Consider the following 17,898-nt stretch of genomic DNA (forward strand, 5'->3'; position numbering starts at 1 on the left):
GAATGATATTTTTAATACCAAAATGCTTTTTATGTGGAATACTACTGCTTACTTTTGTTTTAACAGTTTTAGCTGTCTGACAGACTGTTTGTGAGCAGAATGAATTTCTGTTTTGTTGTATAGGACAGTAATTACACTCCCCTCGGTGCCTGGGAAGATCATGGAACAGATCCTCCTAGAAGCCATGCCAAGGCACCTGGAGGACAGGGAGGTGGTTTGGGACAGCCAGCACAGCTTCACCAAGGGCAAATCCTCCCTTACCAACCTAGTGGCCTTCTATGATGGAGTGACTACACCAGTGGAAAAGGGAAGGGTTATAGGTGTCATTTATTTGGACTTCTGTAAACACGTAGCAGCGTGGGCCAAATGCCTAATGTGGATGGAGTCATACAGTACATCTGGATAACTGAGTTTAGTTAAATGAGCATACTTGTCTTCACCGGGTACACGAACATTTGTTGAAGCAAAACTAAAGAGCTTTGAGGTGCTTTGTTGATTTAACTTGTTCCCACCTTAGAAATGACTGCTGTCATTCAGGTTTTTTCTAGCACCACAGAAACTTTGGCTTTTGCACATATTTCTGTAATGTAATGAGATGTTGATAAGAAGTCACAAAGCCACCTCAGCCTTGTGGGTTGGAAGAATAGGTGTGTAACTTTGATGGCCTACCTGGTCTAATTATATCCTTAGGGCTCAGCAAATTTATTTCACGGTCTGAACACAAGACTTTATCTTCACCCATAGGAATTTTCATAGCTTTTCTTGATATTTCTAGGTGTCTGTTTATATATTGTCCTAATTTCCCATACATTTAAGCATAAAATTTTAGATTAACAGAAAATTAGTATTCTGAATATTATTAGTTTTACTTTTTTCAAAATAGTATCAATCTAAAAGTTCTAAAATACAAAATATCACACATTCTTGTGAATCGGTGCTCAAATTTTATCTTTCTCACAAAATACATGTGAAAGGTATAATAAGTTGACTTAATGAACTTAAGATTTAAAAATATTTCAATATAAGTATAAAGAAGAGAGAGCAAAGGATTATAGTGCCCTTATCTTCTAAATCCTGAAATTGTGTAAGAATGGCAAAATACCAGACTTGTAGAAGGTTGGCTTAGTTGCATTGCTGCCTCACTTTTTCTGCTTCTGCAGGAATTGTGTTGCTTCTGCCTGGATACCATGTTCTGCCTCCTAAAAAAACAAACAAACAAACCAACACCATAGAAACAAAAGTTACAGCCTTTTGGATTTGGGTGGTAAACAAAATCTGGCATATTACCAAATGGTGGAATATTTCTGAGGTTAAAAGCAGAATTTTTTGCATCAAAATTATACCCTAGGCTTCCCATATTCTCCACCCATTTTTTATAATAGTTTGTGCAACTTCTGAGCCAAAAGATCCCCATCTTATGAGCAATGCCATGAATTTACTGCTAGACTAATTTTAATCTTAATCAAAAATAATTATCAGCCTAGCTATTATTAAAAAATAAAAACAAACAAAAACAAAAGCGCAAAGAAAAACAAACAAAAAAACCAAACAAACAACCCCCCAAAAAATCCAGTGTTACACTCCTGTCGTCACAACTCCTCCAAGTCTTATGGTGGATGGCTCTATCTGGGGTGGGGACCAGGGTGCACTGTCAGTGTCCTAGACTCTTAACTGGGAGGAGGATGCAGATGGATGAATCAAGACCTGCTGGTCACATTAAAGGGGAAGAAGGAAATGCACAGAAAGTGGAAGCAGGGTATCCGGGGAATAGTATAGGGTCATTGCCCAGTTGTGCAGTTATATAGGGATGGAGACAGGAAGTCTGAAACGTGGCTGGAACTGAACTTGGCAAGGGACACAGAGACTGATGAGAAAGTCTTCTACAGGTATGTCAGACAGAAAAGGAAGATCAAAGAAAGTGTAGCCCCATGATGAACACAATTGGCAAATTGGTAACAACAGATGAGGTACTCAATAACTCTTTTGCCTCAGTATTCATTGCCAATCTCTCTTCACACACCTCTCAAGTGGATGAACCTCAAGGCAGGGGCTGGGGGAGCAAAGTCCGTACCACTGTAGGAGATCAAGTTCATGACCATCTGAGAAACTTAAATGGGCATAAGTCTATGGGACCTGATGAGATGTATCCCAGTGTCCTGAGGGAATTAGCTGGTGTGGTTGCCAAGCCACTCTCCATATATGAAAATCACAGCAGTCAGGTGAAGTCCCAGGTGACTGGAAAAAGTGAAACATTGCACCCACTATTAAAAAGGGCAGAAAGCAGGACGCTGGGAATTAAAGACCTGCCAGCCCCCTCTCGGTACCTGGGAAGATCATGGAACAGATCCTCCTAGAAGCCGTGCTAAGGCACCTGGAGGACAGGGAGGTGGTTTGGGACAGCCAGCACAGCTTCACCAAGGGCAAATCCTCCCTTACCAACCTAGTGGCCTTCTATGATGGAGTGACTACACCAGTAGAAAAGGGAAGGGTTATAGGTGTCATTTATTTGGACTTCTGTAAAGCCTTTTACATGGTCCCCCACTACATAATTTTCTCTCAATAAGAAAGATATGGATTTGATAGGTGAACTATTCAGTCGATAAAGAATTGGCTTGATGATCACATCCAGAGAGCAGTGGTCAACAGTTTGATGTCTGGATGGCAGATCAGTGACGAGTGGTGTCCCACAGGTGTCTATGTTGGGACCAGTACTGTTTCATATTTTCATCAATGACATAGACAGTGGGATTAAGTGCACCCTCAGCAAATTTCCTGACAACATCAACCTGAGTGGTGTGGTTGTGGATGTGACATCAACCTGAGTGATGTGCCTGAGGGAAGGGATGCCATTCAGAGGGACCTGGACAGGTTCAAGAAATGATTCCATGCGAACTTTATGAGGTTCAACAAAGCCACATGCAAGATGCTGCACCTGGATCAGTGCAAAACCTGTTATCAATACAGGTGGGGGGATGAAAGGGTTGAGAGCAGCCTTGGAGAGAAGGACTTTGAGTTTATTGGTGGATGAAATATTGGATATGGGCTGACAGCGTGTGCTTTCAACCCAGAATGCCAGTGTATCTTGGACTGCTTCAAAAGAAACATGGCCAGCAGATCAAGGGAGGTGATTTACCTCCCTTCTCCACTCTTGTGAGAAACCACCCAGATTTCTGTGTCCAACTTTGGAGTCCTCAGTTCAGGAAAGATATGTACCTGTGAGACCTTTCAAGGTTCTTTTCATTAATATCATTATTCTATGATTCTCTGTCAATGATAACTTTGGATCTGCTGGAAGTTAATGGGGTGAGGGGAGCTGCACAATTATGGGGGTCAAGCTGTAAACATGGTAAACCCTGGTGCAGGTGGTGTCATGGCCACTGAGGCACCATCCCCTGTCCACAAGCAGGGTTAGTAGTGGTGGTACCACAAAGCAGGTTCTGCCAGTTGTCTCGAGATTATCACACACAAATGGATAAGCTGGGTCTGATGTCAAGCCAGGAAGCGAAATCTGTAAGTGGGGAAGAACATGAGATGGGTCCGGGTATGGATATTCCTATGACGTGGCCCAGGCTCACAGGCAAGGTTAGTGGGTTCTCTACTGGGATGGGCAATTATGGCCTGTTGGTACTCTCAGGGCCCTGACATTGATCTTGGTTTATTGGTTCACAGCTTCTCTGTGTATTTGTGGTTTACATGTGTAGAATTCCTGTTCTTTGATCTCTTTATCATTGTCTTTTTTTTACTCTCTAAAATTTGTGTTAGCCAAGTCCCAAAGCTACTTTCTTTTCATGAGCAGCAATTGACCTAGTGAGGTGCTTATAGCCCTGCTTCCTCTGGTGCCACCCTGTGTTTATGCTTTCAATACCTCTGCTATCACCCTATCATTGTAGTCTTCTGCACTACATTTTTATTCTACAGTAACAGTTCATTCTCTGCAGAATAGCTACTTTAGGTACAGACATATATAAAAATTGTTATAACAATAGTCACTAGCCCATGCAATCACACAGCTAAGTTAAAAGTAAAATAGACTAGACTGTGTTACCTGGTTGTTAGAGAATTGTTACTGTAACTAAGCAAGCTAACCAGAAGCCAAAGACTAGCTTAGAGAAAATATGACTGACAAGCTCTAGTCCTGCAGCCCTGCAGATCTGATTCAAAGCCTATTGCCTGATAGGAACAGTGGCAGTTTCTTTGCTTTTAGGCCTGGAGACTAGTAGATAACATGATTTGTTGCTCCTGAATGAGAATAGATGCTGCTTTATGCTGGTTACAGGCTTTTACTACAGCGTTCCCTGTATTTTGTTCCATGCTTGTTGTAGTATGTCTGAACATGTGTTTTGATAGGCTGTTGGGTCCCTTAATTTATGTGTTCAACTGTTCATTGTCCAGATAAGAGAAGTTAGGGGGCGCTTCAATTCTAAAGCACTGTTCATCATTTGGGTTGAATTCTGTTGTATGACCATAGTTATGTTCATTTCTGTTCTAATCCCTGTCCTAAAATAATAAAAGTTATTAAAATCACTTTAATAAAATACAGTTTCGCATCAGCTTGGTGTGGAGGATCTTCACTTTGCTTTTAGATTAGTATTTCTTCTTTTAATTTACTAGACTACTTATTCTAATCTAAGTGAAAAGCAAATCAGACATTTGGAATTTAATTATTCCCTTTAATTATGTTTAACCTCCCCTTTCATACCCTAATAATCACTATAGTGCAGGTTTTTTTTAATGATGTTTCTTTAGCAATATGGATCAGTGCCATCATTAATCAAACATTTGCTTAATTTTCTCTATCAAAAGGTCCTTGAAATTTAGTTGCATCTCTTTGTCAAATAGTAGTTGCATCTCTGTTTAAATAGCAACTTCTGTAGATTGTTGTCCATCTCTTAATAGCTATGATCCTAGCATACATACTTTTCAAAACTGAAACTTCTTTATGTACATTAACAAATATTGTTTTCCTAGTTCTAGTGCCAGTAAAAGTATTGCAGAATTCAGGAGTGTGTTTAACACAGAAACTTGGCCATCTCTGTGTTTATGCTTCTGCTTCTACAAGTGATGGAAAATAGCTCCATTCTAATAGTGAGCTGTTTTATAACTTCATGGAATTACAGATATTGCTAATCAAACCAGTAATAAGGGAATCAATTTTTTTCTCTCTCCAAGGAGTCATTATCAGCTAATAGATTCCCAAATCAAATATGCTATTTAAATCACACTGTGCTCAAGTCATTAAATGGAAAAAACTCCCCCTCCTCTAGCCCCAGACCCTTTAAATTAAAGAAATGTGCACTTGAAAATTCTAGTCTCAAACCCAATTATTTTTGTCATTTTCATGGCACTTCACTCTAGACTGGCAAAACAGTTTATCAGAATGGATAGTATATTTTATTCCATTGATTAAGACACTGATTTACTGCACAGCCACACCATGTTATGAAGAAGGGTGGAGTTGTAACTGTAGTTCTGGTTCAGTTTCCTGCTATAAATGTTGCAATTGGAAGGATGCACATCAAAGAGTTTAATATTTTCACAGTTTTTAGGAGGCTTCAAAAGTAGGAACATTCACGAATTTATTTCTAATGTTTGATATCACGTTATTTACAAATCCTATAACTAGTGATCTAAGCAAACAGAATTAAATCCACATGGAATGGCATTGATCCGGAAGCCTCCAAGTGGTATATGTAGGGTGGGTTTTGTCAGTTTGTGAGTATATTTTACATTTTCCACATCTGTCAACTCAGACCCTCATAAGCCTTAAATGACTTATGGATTAGTATTATACCTATTTAAAAGAAAATGCAGATTTGACGGACAGAGACTTGATTAGAAAAGTTAACCTCTCCAAATCACTTTACTTGGTGGTTCATACTCTTCTGTGTTGTCCCTTTTCCTATAAGGAGAAGTATCCTGATCTTTTTTTTTTTTTTTTTTTTTTTTTTTTTTGTGAGGGTAGAGGTTATTTTTCATTGTAGGAAAAATTGCTGACTGTTGAAACAAATATTCAGTGGTTACCTGCAGGTCTGTTAGTCTCTTGCAAATTCATACCAATACATATTAAAATGTGAAGGCGCAGTTTCTATGTCAGTGAGTGAGAGTCTTTGATTTATATAGTAGTTACAACTATGAATCTGTGTTTCCATAATTACAGAGAGCCAAAGGCCTGGGGGTACAATGCAGGTTCTGCATTTTACACTGGCTCTCTCATTCATGGATCCCCAAAGCCTGGGTTGCTTTCCTTCTTCTGCTTTCCTGGGCACTTTCAATTATAGCAGCTGTGAAAAGGAAAAAAAATGCTTTCATTTTATAATCACGGAAAGAAGTAGGAAACAGGAAGACCCCAGAAACTGTAGACTGTTTTGTTGTTTCTCTTTGTGAGACAAGGAAGGTGGTTCCTTTCCTGTTCTACTACTCATCAACAGGTTTAACTAGAGTTAGTGTTGGGCGAAGCAATTGCTGCTATTCCAGTCAGGCCTGCAAAGAAAGGGGGATGAAGATCCTTTGAAGCTTCCTGTGGGGCAAAACTTCTGTGGAGACTGGAATGATGCAATGAATTTCATAGTAAAAGTAGGTTTGGGGAAGGTAGAGTGTGATGACTCCTGAATTCAGTTAAAAGTTTGTAGGCAAAGGCTTGGATTTAAAAAGCTAAACAGTGCTGAATTAGCAACTGTTCAGACAAAGCTGGTTGCAGCCAGTTGTTATCAAACTATGCTTTTGATAGTAAGATAATATTTCAGTTTAAACAACTAAGTCTTAGTGCTACACTATACTATAGTATTTATCATATTTTTATTTTAATTTTAAAAAATAATTTGTGTGTTGTTCAGTGCCAGTATAAGAAAGGTACAGATTATTTTTAGATGTCTGCAACTTATATCAGAAAACAAAGCACCACAGAAGAGGAGAAACATATATTTCTCTTTTTTGCTCCTGTCACTGTCACTTTTGCCTATATATATGCAAACATTATAAAATTGTTGAGTACTGTAAAATCCTAAAAGTTTTTATTTTCAACGGACTTCTAAAAAAAAAATTTTTTATTTTTTTGTCAATTATCAACTTACATTCTTCATCCATGTAAGCCAAACATTTCTAAGGGTGTTAAATGATCCAGTGTAATATTTGGAGAATATGGGGATGGATTTTCCTTGAAAAAAAAAATTACTTTTCAAAATGACTGACACAGGAGTCATCCACATTGGCATGTAAATATATGCCATTAAGTCATTGACACTATAGATTTTAACTGAAATCTAGTTAGTAGACTAGCTAAAAATATTTTAGTTCCTTCCATTTTCATCATACCTAATCTCCTGCAAAAGTAGTCCATATTGCTGCCACCTTACTAAAGAAATTGGCATCAGAGAAAAGGAGAGTTTTGAATTAGTTCGTTCTACAGCCTTTTAAAATCCATCCTTAGTAGCTTTTTCATATGTGATGTCAAGGTTATAAGGTCTGCCATTACATCTTATGACCTGCCATCAATTGAATCAGTGGACTGCATCACATCATGAGAAGGATTCTTAGCACACATTTGATATAGTGCATTATCAATCTTCCTTTTAATGGTTCCCAAGGTATTGAACCTTACACTTCTCACTAGTACAAGAATTAATGCCGCCCATCATCCACCTCATACCATTTTAATTTAGGGAAGAAATTCTACATTATTTCAACATAATGTAATGTTATATAATATAATTGGAAGCTGCTTGAAACTGAGCAGAGTCTCAGAACTTCAGAAATAATCCCAGCAGACAGTGAAAGTATGAAGGTCATAATGAGTTTTTGGATATATGGAAATTATCTTTGCACAGTGGAATAAAAAAGAGGAAATTTGGTACCCAGGGGTTCTGTTTCAAGTCCAGTATTAGTGGAGAATCTGATGCTGCCAACAAAACTGATAATGCAATATAAAAGTTTCTGTAGGGCAGATGATGTTCAAAAAACACTCCTTTTAGCACCACTGTGTAACTCCTATCTAGGCTTTCATGTTACCTTTTAATCAGCGTGCTGACCTTGGCCTGTTATCAGAATTATTAATGTGACTATAAAACAAGCATCAGAAATTTTAAGTGTTGGCATAGGTGTAATTGAGACAGGGTTGGTGTTTTTTTTTTTTTCCCTCAGTGGAGTTTTAAATTCTGCCTCCTGTGTGGAAGATGCAACAACTTATCTATAATGGGATATGATTCTTTTATTCCCCAAATCATTCCGAGTAAGTCAGTCAGATCTGTTCTGCAATGACTCTACCAATACAAAAAAACATGTTGCCTTTGAACAATTCTAGGGACACCTAGCCTAGGCTCTTTTTAGCATTGCTATTAAAACCTCCAATACCATAACTAATATCACTTCTTCAATTATTTATTACTGTTCTATAGTGGAGTATGAGAAGGATTTTATGTAGTTTTCATTTTGAGAAAGTGAATGTGAATGGGATGGTTAGAATCCGCCTGGGTTGTCTGAGCTGTCTGGGTCTGTCCCTTTACAGGACTTGCCAGGAATTTAGTTTGGGTATGAATCTCAAAGAAGGAGATGCTACCTCTGAACTAACACTGTTCAAATAGGGGCAGTATGGAGCTATTATGCAGTAGTTAGCACACTATCATCACCTCAAATACTGCAATATCCTTGTGTTGACAAGAGATGCCTCTGAGAAAACTAATACCCATAAACAACATAACCCATTATATTTTGATTAAAACCCTCTCAGAAAAAAGTTATTATGGAGCTGTCAGTGGTTTGTAAATTCACTGCCCAGCTTACGGTATGCTGTCTTTTCTAAGTGGGAAAGCATATGGAAGTAATGGATAGAGTAGAACAGTACCAATCACAAGAAAGAGTAGTGTCATCCACTTAACTTCTGAATGTCTATAAGAGAGCTCTTGCTGAGTAAAAATTTATAAATCCTTAAAATATGGTTGCCTTTAATAAGTAAATAAAAATCACTTCTCTATCTGTAAATATGTGCTTTGGATAAACACACATTCTACATCCAATACAGTATATTTTTTAAAACCTTCTCATGAACATTATAGATCAAATTCAGTTTCTAGATCAATATATAGGGCAGTAGGAAAAAAAATTCGTTGCAAGAAGATAGTGAATTTTGTGCAGGGACAGGAAAAAGAAGCATCAAAAAGAGGAAAGAAAAGTGCCAGTGTACATCCAGGACAGACAGATGCATTGAAAAAATAACTTTAAAAAAGAAGAACATCACCCTTTTTCATTCCAAACACAGTCTAAGAAACAAAGTCAGTAGAAAGTGGAACTCAAGTAATCGCATTGGAAAAAAAAGCATTATTAGCTTATGTTAGTTTACCATAGCCCGACAGATACAGAAAGCATGTTTTTTCCAGTTCATAACTAATTTGTTAATTAAAGTGTTCAGAATACCTAATTGGATTATTCAATACATATGTAGATGGAGAGGGAGGAAAGAAAAAATAATAGTGAGCTCTAAAACTTTGTGATTTTTTTTTTCCTACTGCAATTGTTTTCAGAGGCAGCAGTTTCAAGTCCAGCCAAGGAGAAAAGGCAAATGGGCAACAGAGAAACAGGGACAGCAGATCACCTAGGCTCTACTGAGCAGCTAGCTTTTCTCAGTTCAGTTCATTAATTGGTTCTGATGCTAATGAATGGCCGGTTTTGTCAGGAAAGTGTCTGGGCTGATGGCAGAGAGGAGGCAGCCTCACAGACAGACAGATAGGATCCATATATCACAGATATACATATATCCACAGGATCCATATATCCACAGTGCAGCTCTGGCTGTTTATCCCCAGAGTAGCCAAATTCTGCACTTTCAACTACCTTGAGAGACCAGAGTTTAATCTGACAGTTTCTCAAGCAGCACTGGGACATTAGTCTGTAAACAGTTAAGAAATCTCTTTTGGTGTTCTTACTGGCTTCATCTTGAAAATGCAGACCAGATTAGCTGTCCAACTGTGCTTAGAATACTTATTTTTTTATCTGCATTGGAACAGGAGCTAATGGTGTCAAACATGGATGGTATAATAATGGTATAATGGTATAATGGGGTGGCTGACTTGTTTATATTTTGTGAGTGGTATAATATATCTAGTCCTTCTCTTCTTTGCTGTTTGTCATCAGCTGCTTCAAACCTGTGTCATAGCTGTAAGATATGTAAAAAGTTCTGACACCATTTCTAAATGTCATTAAACTTGTATTGTTTTTATTTAGTACGTGTCAGAAGCATTCATTGAGTTTACAATCACAGAAGTATTACCTGTACAGGGAGAGGTTAGTGTTAGTATTAGATGATGTATACGTGTGAGTGCAAGAATAGTATTGCCAGTGGCAGGTTCTTGCCTGCATAAAGACAATTTTTCACAGAAGGACATCTGTCTTTGTAAATTAGGCACTAAGTTATATAATCAGGCAATCCAAAGATTTCAGACTTTACCTCTGCTGTCTGATTTCAATTCTTAGAACAGACAGTGGAGGTTCATGTGCTGCATCAAAAGAACTGTGGCCAGCAGATCAAGGAAGGTGATTCTGCCCCTTTACTCCATTTTTGTGAGACTCCACCTGGAGTACTGCATCCAGCTCTAGGGTCCCAAGCACAGGACGGACATCAACCTGTAAGTAGCCCTCCTCTGGACTCGCTCCAAGATGATTAGGGGGATGGAGCAGCTGTCCTGTGAGGAAAGGCTAAGAGAACTGGGATTGTTTAGCCTGGAAAAGAAGAGGTTTTGAGAAAACCTAATTGCAGCCTTCTAGTACCTGAAGAGAGCCTACCAGAAAGTTGGAGAGGGACTTTTTACAAGGGCTTAAAGTGACAGAACAAGGTGGGATGGCTTTAAACCGAAAGAGAGTAGGTTTAGATTAGAGATTAGGAAAAAATCCTTTTCTATGAGGTTGGTGAGGGACTGGAATAGGTTACGCAGAGAAGTTGTGAATGCCCCATCCCTGGAAGTGTGTAAGGCCAGATTGGATGGAGCTCTGAGCAATAAAAGGTGTCCTTGCCCGTGATGGAGGGGTTGGAAACTATATGACCTTAAAGGTCCCTTCCAACCTAAACTATTCTATGATTCTGTTTAAAAAGCTGGCACCCTATAATTAAATTTTAGACTTAGTATAAATTGTGAGACTTGTCTGAAAAATGCACAGTAATTATATGTTAGAGTTCAGCTAGATGCCTCTTTAAACCAATGCCTCATGAGGAACATGTTTACACTAGAGATGGCACACTGAACAAGCAAACTGGAAGACTTCATCTTCCTCAAACACTGGAGCTACTTCATTTGCACAGATCAGTGGGAACATGTGAGATCAAAAAAACGAAAACCTTGATATAGGAAAACTGTCCAACTTCTTTTGACAGGTCCAGTATATTTAGGAACAGCAGAGGCTGATAATTTAGATATCCTGGGTTTAGTTTTATCTACAGATACTCCAGATATAGAGCTTTGTGAGTCTCATCTGGAATTAAGGTTAAGATGTAGTGAGTTTACAGAAAATGCACTGTCAGCTTTTCCCAAGGTCAGTGCCTCTTGCCAAATGCTATGAGTGTTTCATCCTCTCCTGCACACAAAACACAGGTTTTCCTTACAGGGATGGGTGTAGTGCAACTGATAGATTGCAGCTTTGAGCACAGCCAGAGCATTGCCTTTCCCAAATAAGTCATAAACAAGTATAAATGCTGGTAGAAATGGGAGATATTTGGCTACCATTATAACCTCCTAGTACAGTTATATGCTGAAAGAGAGAAAAGAAATAATGTGATAAAATGAGGGTATTTGTTGCAGGATGGGAGAGTGCAGCTATTATTCATGTTTTAGCTTTCGCAGTTAGTTTATTCACAAGAAAATCTGAGCTACAAGCTAAGAGACAGAATATTAACACTTGTTTTTCCTGTATGTGAGTTACTACATAAGTCATAAAAAAAAAATGTCTCTGAATCTGGAAGAGTCTGACTTAGCATTCCAGTCTCATGTCATAGATTTGCTGTTGGTTTCTCTTTGTTTTGTCTCACTCATTTAGACGAAACTATTTTTTTAGCTCTTCTTGTGTATAAGACTCATTTGAACATTGATAAAAATTACAGGTATTTGAAGGAAAAAAGGTATGTCAACTTTTAGTGAGCGAGTTCATTTACTTTAGAAAGCTTCAGCTTTACACAAGCCTTCTACAGTGAAGTAAAGGTGGAAAGGGAAGGGGTAAATGAAGTAATGTTGTATAGATCTTAGAGCTTTTTGAGTGAGAGAAAATATTTGCCTTGAGTGAGAGACAATAATTATTTTTGGGAGCTTATCACTGTAGTTGAGATTTGAGTCAGCTTCATGCAGAATGGCAGGTGACTATAACACTGCAGGGTGAGAAACTCCAGGTGTAATTAAGAAGCAACAGTTTAGTTATGCTGACACAGATACCTACACATAAATAAAATAAAGACGTTATACTTTTGTGTTCTTCTCTGCATGGAGATTTAGTGTGTTTAGCTAAGGACCAAGCAATCCTCAGAAGAAATGTTAACAGTAGTTTCGCCCCTTCTTCCTGATGCCTGCACTGTTTTTCTTCTGAAATGATCCATTTGTTTGGCTGTGATATGTTGTTCATATAAGATAATATTGTTCTGTATTGAACGTCTTTGGCAGTTTGTCAGCTAACTAAGAAACAAATTAATATCAACAACGAGCTAAATTATTTTCATAGCCCTAAACTTTTTTGATTGCTTCTAGGACAGATTTTTTTTCTTTTAGGACAGATGTGTTCTTTATGACAACATTTTTTTGAGTGATCAATTTTCCAAGTCACCCAATGTGAGACAAATAGTTTCTACTGTGGTTAATGAGGTTGTATAATTTGATAAGCAGTGGAAAAAAATGCTAACTAGCTTGAAAAGCTGCGTTTTGAAAAGTTGTATTTTAAATGCCTTTGCTTTCCAATATTGACTACCATGAAATTTAGCATTCCTGCTGGGCCTTTAGGCACTCAACTCCCAGTGAGCTGATTTTACTTTGGTTAAGAAAGTTGTCAGAAATTATTTGATGCTTGTATGGATCAAAGGATCCTATGGTATGTAAAAATAGGCACTTGATTTTGTCTGTAATTATATAATATTTATAGATCAGGAATGCGTAACCATAAGTTATCTTGTAAGTATCCCTGTCTTCTTAGCTTTTGCTAGTATAGGCTGAAGATGAGTGTTTTGAGGGAAAAATCAGGTGATATTGGGTAATGAAAAAGATAAGTATAACAAGAGTATTGCTTTGTGAAACTGAGCAGTGTGCTTTTGCTGAGAAGGAAATGTTGGGTGTTGCATAGTGCACTTTAGCTGACATTTTGCCAAATGTAGAAAATATAGAAACTAGATGTCTCTTCTAATACACAAGCCAAATTCTTGTGTATTAAATTCTCTTTTTTTTCTTTTTTTTTATATATACTGAGAGAGATGGTACTTGAACTGCTTTGCTTTCTTCGGTATCAAGAGGTTGTGCTTTTTTTGTGGTGGAGAAACAACCTATGACAAAAGGCAATGCTGGGATTATTTGGTTTGCTGACTTTATCAACTGTTGGTCAGCAACATTCCCCATAACACATTTTGGATACATAGAGGTGATTGTTGTTTACATATGTTGCTTTCCAGGTGGGATTTTTTTTTGGGAGGGGTGTTCTTTCTTTTCTTGTTGTGATTGACCAGTTTCTAAATTAGGCTAAAATGGTGCTCAGCTATCAAGAAGAAAAAGTTGCATGCTAAATTTAAAAAATAACAGTTTTTGAGAAACCAGAGAAGCTATTAATTAAGAGCCTAATTATTGTGAAAAATCTCTAAAAGTTTCTTTACTGAACTTCTAGTTTCTGGGCAAAACCAAATTCTGAGTATTATATGTGGAATGTATTATCTTAAACATGCTGGTGATAATGCTTAAGATCTTTCCTTCTCTTGAAACAGTAAGTAATTTGGAATTCAGCTAAGGCTGCAACCAACACATTGACTGATGGCTATTTGGTGAGACATGTCCAAAGTCATCTGGAAAGGAATACTATAGCTAGGGATCAAAACTGAGACTCCAAAAGCTCAGTAGCATTTGACAATAAATATTTTTAAACATTTCAGTTCTCAGGCTTTCACTAGACTTTAATTAAGGAATTGTATTAAGCCCTTCACAGGGAATGTTTTTTCTGCAGTTGGAGCAGAGGCTGGAGTACCTTGCTTATAAATATGTGATATTTGCCACCCTTGAGAAAAAGCTGCTAGTTTACTAGCTCACTAAGTGTGATGTGGCAATTCCTGTGCTCTTATCTTGTTCTCTTACAGCTGGTCCCTCCATGAGGCTGAAGTCACAATGACGGGGTTTTCTGGGAAAATCTAAAGGCTTATCCAATTTTATGGATGATTACACCACTTTCAGGCTCTCAGACTTGTCTACAAAGGCAGGGAAGTTTAAAAGAACATGGGAAGTTGTCTACAAATAAGAAAAAAGACAGGAGAGATCTCAAAAAAATGATTTACCCTATTGGCATAGGTCCAGGGCTTATTGAAAAACAAGAGTTGGACTATGAAGTAAAAAATACAAAAAAAAATTCCCAAGTTAAGAGAGATAAGAAAACAACATAAAATAAGCCTTTGGTTCGACAAGAGTGTTGGAGTTACCAGAATCATTAAGCCATAGCATTTCTAGTGACCTATAAAGGGCTGCTCCCTTCTCCCACCGTTTTCCATTCCATGACAACAGAAGTGTTCTCATCTTAGAACCTTAGTCAATGGCAGGTTTTTCTGTTTCTTGTTTAGAAGGCTGCCACATTTTTTAGTTGGTTGCATAACTGCAAAAAATAGATTGCCTCCATAGTCTGACATGGCTCATGAAACATAGCTATAAAAGTGATTATAACAATTTCATAAACTTGCCATATCTTACATTACAAGCAAGGAAATTGAAGGCTGTAATCATGGCTTTTATCTTGTTAACTTGCCTTAAGAACTTGAAAAAGTTCTAAATATTATAGCTAAGGAATAAGATGCTGCTGATCAGAGTAATGAAAAGCATTATGAGATTTCATCTCTCTGTCGAAGTGCTAGAATCTATTACAGAAAGTAATTTAATTATGCATTTTATTATCTGTATTAACTATGAATTGACTAGTTTACTTCCAAAATTTTCAATTAAGTATAGACACTATTTTCCCATATTACCGAAAGCTCATTGTTAGCATTTTGCAGAAGTCTTTTGCCCAGCAGAGGTGGTACTATTAACTGTTCTCCTACTTTCTCCTGCTTGTGTGTTAGTTAAATGTTATTAATTCTATGTCATGATACAGAAGATTGAAAAAAACCATGAATGGCACAAGTGTCCCAAGAGATGCCGATAGCATTATTTAAAATACTATGTTGGTACTGGAAATCTAATATGGACTGCTATTATGGATGATTTTAAACCATCAACAGTTCTAGCCAAACAGAATATTTTTGAATGCATTGAATGTGAGGTCTATAAAAAACAATTCAAAAAATTATGCCTAGAGTTAGTTTTGTTGTCGATTAATACCAGCAGTATTGGTAAGTACTGACAGGGTACCAATAATGAATATATGCAACTTTCTAATAAGCTATGTTTAAAACATGCTCCCACTTTCTACTCTCCACAAAGGGAAACTAAGGGTTTTAAAGATCTAGAAACTTGTAGCTATTTTGACAAATTTAATGGAAATGGGCTAAGTTGTAAGAGATTACATGAAACTAGAAAGAGGAGAAAAGAGATAGAGATTTGCAAATGAACACAAGAAAAATTAGTCTGATAAATTAAATTCTGTTAATTTTCTAGGTAAGTTTAGCACATAAATCCCTTTGTGTTCTGAATATTTAATGGAAAGTGTGTCAGTATTTTTTCTTTATAATTTGCATGAAAAACATAAGGTTAGGAATAATGTGAATTCAGGTCTGTTCAAACAAAGCTACATTGATATACAGCGCCTATAGAGCTAATTCAGTAAACTGCTTTCAACAAATTAGGACACACTTTAAAAAGTAGTTGTCATACCACTATCTGGTTCAAACTGCAGGGATATGTACTGTGAATAGTGTTAGTGAAGGAAGATTATGTAAAAAACAGAACCAGTTGTGTTTGTTCCTAAAGGGACCCTCAGGCCAGAGAGTTCGTAAATGTCTTTCCTGGGTTTTATTAAGCTAATGTACCATGTCTGCATTTGATTTCTTTTTATTCCCGGAGGGATTATATTGTTCTTTTTAACTATGTTTGAAAGTATAGAATGTGCATTTAGAATATAGAATTGAGCCTTGCCAGATAAGTAGATGAAGCTATAAAATGATGTTCAACAATTTATCTAAGAATTTCTTTGGAAGAATAGCTCATGTCAAACACAAGAGGTAAACTCCAAGTGATAAAGCTAACCTTTTATAACAATTATCCCCCCATAAAAAGAGCTATCGTGCAATTTTTTAGTCTCTGTTGGTCTTTTGGTCAATTAAAATCTCTGGAAGCATCTGAAATTCAGTTTAATAGCACAACAAAATTTGGATACAAGAGAGAAAGGAAAAGTTTATAAACATATTTTCAGGTGGTAGGTACAAAAAAGCAAATTTCCTCCTCTGTAGGAGGAGTTCAAGGACTTCAGCTTTCTCACAAAACTTGTTCCCATGGAAAGGATCCTTTCATACGTGAGAAGACTTGAGGGGCTTGTTTGCACTTGATGCCATGTGGTAATTTATCTCAGTCAAAAAAGATATGTTGAATCCATTGCAGTACTGGTACCCTCTGGGTTACAGCTATTTTGGTTACCTCAGATTCCATGAACGGTTGTTGATGGCTAATGGAAAGAGACATCACATCATAAGGAGAAAGACCACCAAGAAAGGTTTTGCCATTAAAAAGCTGGTGGCTTTGGCAGAGACGTTGTTAAGTTAGTGGCAGCATGCAGTGATCATCAGCCTGATTAAGATGTGTAATAGAAATTGCTGTGTTTTTGGAACACTGGAATGTATGTGGAGATTTTGCAGTTGCTTGGTTCCTGAGACTTGTCACTTCAGAAACTCAGCTTTAGTGTTGAAGAAACTTGTCAGTGCAGGTCTGGCATGATAGAGTGTAACACAATATGTTCTGACTAGCATGTAATCCTTCAGCTGATGAGTGTAGCTCCAGGGATGTTAACATGACACAAGCTACTGTTTTAGATCACTTTCCATGGTACTTGGCAATGCTAGCCTTAAACATGAATTTGTCAGGCAAAATTGTACAAAGCAGGAGAAAAATCAGTGGCAATTAAAACTATTTCAGTTACTGTGCATTAAGAACTTTTATGATAAGAGCTAGGAATGTTGAAATGTTGGCTATGATCCGAACATGCACTATGCCAGGAGAGATGTAACAGAGAATTTCAAGTCTGTAAGTAAAGATGGGTAGAAAACCTATCCCCCGAGGAATCTTGTGTCCAAAATACTTGCCCACTTTCCTTTACCCATTAAGAATCAATTATGAAACTTTTTTCTCCCTGATCTTTGTCGAAGAATATTAAATTACAGTTATCTTGGCTTTCAGATTTCTTTATGAGTTTGTAAATCCAGCACTTGATCTTGCACATTGTTGAGCTCATTGTCTGGTTCCACAAGGTGCACTCATATCTGTTCTAAGGTCATTTTGCAGATACTGACACTACTCAATATAATTGGCTGTAGGCAGAATATTCAGAATTTTAGACCTTGTAGCAAAATATTGCTAAAGGTGTTGCATCTGTCATAGGGAAAGCTTAACCAGCTCTTACTTTTGTGACTCTAGTATTTGTCCAGTAATGCTAGCAAATGACTATTGAAGGAAGATGAAATGTTTTCTGCTCCCATTTCACTTACTCCATTGTGAAACTATTGGTAAATCTTTTGTAATAAGCTGCTTTTAGTATATTAGAATCTTT

The 17,898-nt window shown here is 37.3% G+C and overlaps 1 protein-coding gene across 1 annotated transcript in view; it reads left to right on the forward strand.

Moving 5' to 3' along the window:
• CNTNAP2 (contactin associated protein 2) overlaps positions 1-17,898 on the forward strand; it is a 1,027,914-nt gene that overhangs the window by 317,848 nt on the left and 692,168 nt on the right. The window lies entirely within an intron of this gene.

The sequence above is a fragment of the Pseudopipra pipra genome, chromosome 1 (assembly GCF_036250125.1).
Source record: "Pseudopipra pipra isolate bDixPip1 chromosome 1, bDixPip1.hap1, whole genome shotgun sequence".
Taxonomy (NCBI): domain Eukaryota; kingdom Metazoa; phylum Chordata; class Aves; order Passeriformes; family Pipridae; genus Pseudopipra; species Pseudopipra pipra.